Source organism: Lepus europaeus, chromosome 8 (genome assembly GCF_033115175.1).
Source record: "Lepus europaeus isolate LE1 chromosome 8, mLepTim1.pri, whole genome shotgun sequence".
Taxonomy (NCBI): domain Eukaryota; kingdom Metazoa; phylum Chordata; class Mammalia; order Lagomorpha; family Leporidae; genus Lepus; species Lepus europaeus.
In genome coordinates, this window is record NC_084834.1 from 80870123 (window position 1) to 80876706 (window position 6584).

A 6584-nucleotide genomic window follows, 5' to 3' on the forward strand; every position below is an offset into this window, starting at 1 on the left:
TAAGTCAACAACAGGAGTGCACTTACTCCTCATGTAGGATCTCTGTCCTTAATGTGTTTTATAATGTGAATTAATGCTATAACTATTACTCAAACAGTACCTTACACTTTGTGATTGTGTGTGGGTGAAAACTGTTGAAATCTTTACTTAGTAAATACTAAATAGACCTTCTGTTTATAAAGAGAATTGAAAATGAATCTTGATGTAAATGGGATGGGAGAGGGAGTGGGAGAAGGGAGGGTTGCGGATGGGAGGGAAGTTATTTGGGGGAAAAAGCCACTGAAATCCAAAAGCTGTACTTTGGAAATTTATATTTATTAATAAAAATTTTAAAAATAAGTCTTTATAGAATATTACCTTGGTGTAGGTATAAGAACAAATGGCTAACGACTTTCTGATGAAAGTATTTCCTTAAAAGATTACCAATTTTAAGGGACATGAGTAGCTCCTGTAGGGTCAACATCTCTTTGTTGTCTTATCTCTTTGATAGAAGTTTCTAGAAAATCATTGTCTTCATTTACGATGGAACTGTATTGTCAGAAATAAGATTCTAGAAACACTGGCTTCAGAGAATTTTAAATGAATATGTGTGTACATAAAATACCATCCATTTACCAGTCATGGATCACCTTCAAGTTTACTGCTAGTCCTTTGTTTGAACTCTGAATCAACAGAAAAGCACATTTGAACTCCAGCCTATGACTCTGATACATGGAGACATTGTAATTGCTCCACATTCCTGAGTAATCATTTTCTGATGGGTTTATTGCCACCTCTGCCTTATCAGGGCATGGCACTGTTATGGACCCTGGTGATAAATTATCCTTTAGAGAGGGATAAGACAGTGCCACTTTAACAAGTGCAATAAAGCACTTTTTATATTGGGAGAGTTCAGTGCATTTCCCATTCATCATACACCCTCAGTGATTTTACACAGATTTTACACTGTTGATTAGCTCATTAGTGGGGTTAATTGGATACATTAACTGGCAGAATTACAGCTTGACTATGAACCAGAGGCTGAAGCATTATAAATGACAGACAAACCAAAGACATGCTTGGCCAGCCTGAAGGAAGTTCTTCTCTTTGATTAACTTTCATTAGATTTTAATTCTTTCCTCCTCCCTACTCCTGTAATTGACTCCACATGAATATTTACTATGGATTGGATAGGTGAAAAGATGACATTAACATATAATTTCAATCTTCTTCTTATATAAATTTTCTTGAGAAATAAGAAAAAGTACAGTTTGGGAAAGAGACAAAATAATCCACAAGAAAAAAGAAATGATCATTATCCAGAAATTCAATAAATTATTGTCTTATAAAAGTCATTTTTACTGAATGCTTAACAATATATAGTATGAATTAATCATTCTCTTACTGGCTGCACACCAGAATTACATGGGAAACATTCTTCTAAATGCACATTCCTGAACTTCTCTCTAAACCTATGAAATAAAAACTTCCAGAGGTAGGCCTAGGAATCTTCATAACTGAACAGTTCCCCAGATGCTTCTTTCACAGCAAGTTTGGCACTGTGGTTAAAATAGCATGATAGCTTTCATTAAATATTGAACATTGTGGAGCATTCACTTAATTAAATTATTTCAAATGGATGTTTTGCCACTTGGAGAAAGGCCAAGGCCCTTGAAGAAGCAAGACAAAACTTTCTTTGTAGATCACATTCTCCACTAGATACAGACTCTAGAGATTTTTTGTTGTTGTTGTTTGGTAGGGAGGAGGCTGGTGCAGTGTAGCCAACACCCCAGCAAAAAAAATGGCAACATTTTTGTTGATGGCAACATCAAAATTCAAAATAATTAAAGTGAATTCAACACTATTTTAGCAATGCAGACAATTAAGTGTGTTGGTATTAACGATGGTGCTATTAGTAAAACATGTCTCCTGATATCATGCTCAACTTTCCATTAGATATGTACGGTTTTTTGACAACTGGGCAGACATTGTAGAGCTGTAACTCTTGAAGATTTTCATATTGCAGGGCAAGGGGATTATGGCAGATTATGACCAATGAGTTACTCATAACAGATATATTTCTTGTCTGTTTTTCAGTGGCCACTCCATCCCTATTTGAAAATGTGAAAGAAAAGTCGATGCCAGATATAAGGAGATAAGTCAACACTACCCAAAGAAATGTATCTTGCCTGTAGGGACACAAATTGATCTTAGAAATGACCCCTCTACCACTGAGAAATTTACAAAAACAAATAAAAGCCTATCAAAGCAAAAAACTGCCGAATATATGGCTCATGGTCTGAAAGCTGTCAAGTGTCTGAAGTGTTCTATACTGACACAGAAAGGCCTAAAGAATGTATTTGATGAAGCAATGTTGGCTGCCCTGCAGCCTCCAGAACTAGAGAAGAGCTACAGATGCAGTCAATAAATATACCCTTCATAGTCCAGCTGCATGGCTATTTCCCATACACCAATTTCCAGGGTGAAGATGGCTTCTTGCCATAGTAGAAACTGTTTTCTTCTGTATTATGGGTCACTTTCCTCTGGGAATTCTAGTAAGATCTAAGCATAAATATAATTAATTTACTGATAAAATAAAAATGAAAACATTTATTGAAATGCCTATGTGACTTTTCTGTATTTCCTTTAATTTTTAAAACTGTTGCAACTTGTCATTTTTTTTTTTTTTTTTGACAGGCAGAGTGGACAGTGAGAGAGAGAGAGACAGAGAGAAAGGTCTTCCTTTTGCCGTTAGTTCACCCTCCAATGGCCACCGCGACCGGCGCACTGCAGCTGGTGTGCTGCGGCCAGTGCACCGTGCTGATCCGAAGGCAGGAGCCAGGTGTTTATCCTGGTCTCCCATGGGGTGCAGGGCTCAAGGACCTGGGCCATCCTCCACTGCACTCCCGGGCCACAGAAGAGAGCTGGCCTGGAAGAGGGGCAACCAGGACAGAATCCGGTGCCCCGACTGGGACTAGAACCTGGTGTGCCGGCACCGCAAGGCGGACAATTAGCCTATTGAGCCACGGCACCGGCCTACTTGTCATTTTTTGTTTATTTGTTTTTATTTTTTCCCAGAAACCTATTATTTAAGAAACAAAAACTTCATGCTTCTCATAAATATTTTAGAAATATAGTGATTCGGGGCCGACACCGTGGCTCACTTGGTTAATCCTCTGCCTGTGGCGCCAGCATCCCATATCAATGCCAGGTTCTGGTCCTGGTTGCTCCTCTTCCAGTCCAGCTCTCTGCTTAGGCCCGAGAGGGCAGTGGAGGATGGCCCAAGTGTCTGGGCCTCTGCACCTGCATGGGAGACCAGTAGGAAACACCTGGCTCCTGCCTTCGGATCGGTGTAGCTCTGGCCTTAGTGGCCATTTGGCGAGTGAACCCATGGAAGGAAGACCTTTCTCTCTGTCTCTCTCACTGTCTAACTCTATCTGTTAAGTAAATAAATAAATAAAAATAAATAAAATAAATATCGTGATTCTTACCACCTACCTGCCCTCCACCCACACTCCCACCACTCTTCCTCCTCTCTCTATAATCTTTATTCTTATTTTTAATAAGATCTGTTTTCAATAAACTTTATAGACACACAATTAACTCTATACTAAAACTTCAACAAATTGTTTGAAAAAATTTTAAAAAAACTGTCCCTCAACAATTGAGACCAGGGATGTTTAAAGTTATTGCATCTTGAAGTGTTAATTTCATTTCTACAGATTATCTTTTAGGTGCTCTATTGGTTATCACAGATCAGGGAGAACATATGGTATTTGTCCTTTTGTGACTAGATTATTTCACTATAGTTTGCTCCATTTTGTTGTAAACAACAGGATTTCTTTTTTTTTTTTACTGCTATAGTATTCCATGGCATATATATATATATATATATTATATAAATGTGTGTATAATATATATATGTATATGTATATATATGTATATATATATGTATATATATACATTTGCCATTTTCTCTCTAACTCTTCCCTGAGACTGTGCTCTCTACTCTTTTATTTATCTTCCCCTAGACTAGAGTGGTAAGATCCCTCCCTATTCTGCCATCTTGACTCTCCCCTGTTTTTGGGAACTTGTAGTTTAGTTTCATTTCTTTCAATAGTATCTCATATGCAAGGATAACTATGAAAATGCATGAAATTCTATATGATTCTTTGAACATTTGGAGAATGGTACAATATGGAAAGGTCCATCTCCAAGGAAAGGGAGAGTATGGTTAATTAGGCAGCTAATTAACCAGCAGAGGGAAAAAAATAAGAGCACATCCTATCAACAGCATGTGTATGAAAAGAAAAAGCTGAGACAAAAAGTAACCTGTTGGTGGTGTAGTTAACGTTACCTCTCCTGGCTACTTTTCAGGCTGAGAGGAACAGCATGCTTATAAACTGTCAGCTGTGAAGACAACCATTGAATAAGAAGACAGCACACACAAGACTGGTTTTCAAAGGTAGGAAAAAAGCACAAGCATAACATAAGGTAAAAGAAGAATGAAAAATAAGTTTGTTTTTTTTTCTGTGAGTTCTCAGGTTAAAGAAAGCCAGGAGTGCCAGAAAGGAGTAGAAATGCTGTAATATGATGGAAAGGGGAAAGAAAATTAAGCAGATCTGCCTAAAAGTGCTTGAGAGCAAACACCAGCAAGTTATTCTGTAACAGGGAGTTTGAGAAATGATTTAACAGAACTGAACCTGAGGATGCATTCGCAGTGATCCTAAATCCAATTTAGTTCTTGATTTGCTTTCTTGATCATAATATAATTTTTATTTTGCCTGAAAAATGTATCATGAGATGCCATAGATGCAGGGTAAAGGTAAATGCTTTCTCTGTGGGGTTAGCTAAACCTTATAAGATATATTATGACTTTGTTAACAGAACATGATTTTTTTGTGTGTCATCAAACTCAGTAAATAGAAATAGACCGAGTTCTATATATATAGGTGACTCAAACATTTAAGAAATTGTAGACAGTTGGCATGTCATAACTTGTCCTGAAAATTATCAATTACACTCTTTGAGGGGAGAATTCCTCAGAAATTTTTCCCTTTGGGGTTGTGTAATTTTTTAACCCAATACATTAATATGCTTTTTGTAATAATGACCCAAAATGACAATGTGTCTTTTAAAACTCAAGAACTAAAAGACTTCCACATATACATATTAAAAAAGAAATCCTTGCTGTGTAATGAGAGGCACATGGAATGTGACTTGGTAAACAGAGCGCTTCCTGGTCAATGCTCTCCTCTGATTTCTGTTAACATGCTGGTTGTGCACCTTATGAGGTATTTATCTTATTTCCCTTCTGCCAGACTTATTTGCACATAAATTTTATCTGACTTTCTAGATGGTCTATTTCTGGAGAACAGAGACTATCTTGAATAAAATATAAAATAGCCACACAGGCATCCATAGTAATTCTCTTAATATACATAAAGATCTGTTGAGAACAAAGAGTGAAGGGGGCAGATCACAGATTGAGACATACATTGATTGCACCTCCTTCAAAGTTCATAGAATTAATTCAGCAGATCTCACGGCTTGGAGCAAAATTTATGAATAAACATTAATATTGGATTAACTATTTTAAGAGAGTTTTAAATGACTGCAAAATAAGGGTCAATAAATGCATATTGTGAAGGGTATTGAAAAAAGGAAATATAATATTTCATGAAGTGTATTTTAGATTATTCATGGCCATGCTAATAAATGAAACTAACTTGAAAGAAAATAGACTGGACACAAATTGAACAATGTATTAAAATGAAATCACAAAGTGAAACAAAATATATGTTTAAATATGCAAAATGTAGAGGGAATAATACTTTAATATTGTTCTGGAAAGCAACTGAGAACCAATGAAAAAAAACAAAAAGCAGAAAAAGGTTGAAAATACATTTAGAATATAAAGTATCTTACCTTTTCATTTTTCTAGCCATGCACCCTGAAAAATCTTATTATTCCATCTTTCCCAAAGGAGCTCAGACTTAAACCTCTGGCTTACACTAGTTCAACACCAAAGCCAGTCATCCAGGGCAGATGAAACCCCACAAATGAGTGGGGATTGGAAATCATCCTGTTGTTTTTGACCTGGCCAGGGACTTTGTACACACAATATTACAGTTTTGTGTACTACTACAGAGGCATGATTTCCTTCAGCTCTAAATCTGTGCACTGGTTATCCATGGACTCTGAGGCCCACCCTTCAAACCCAGGCTTCTCAGCTTGAACCCCAGAAAAACTATTAGTAGTGCTCTATTTTTAAGCCCAGAATTTATTCTCTATGAATTGCTATTGGTTGTTTAGGATGTGTCTACAAACAGAATATGTCAGTGAGCTCCACAAAGAGTTCCTGCCTAATTTAACTTTTTCATACGAGACACTCTGCTTTGTTCAATTGGACTCTATTGAAGCCAGGGCTAACAGGAACTCCAAGACACTACACCCATTAACACACAGAATTTTAAGGAAAGTAAGTTAATGACAAATCAGGGAAAGTGTTTAGCAACATGTTTATTCATGAATCATTTATTTCATTTGCTAACTCCATTAAGCAGACATACATGAAAATGAATGTAAAATAGTAATACATATAA

General features: G+C 36.6%; 1 pseudogene; it reads left to right on the top strand.

The window, feature by feature from the left end:
- The first annotated feature begins 1851 nt into the window (after nucleotides 1-1851).
- LOC133765309 (cell division control protein 42 homolog) lies at nucleotides 1852-2407 on the top strand (annotated as a pseudogene).
- The last annotated feature ends 4177 nt before the right edge of the window (nucleotides 2408-6584 follow it).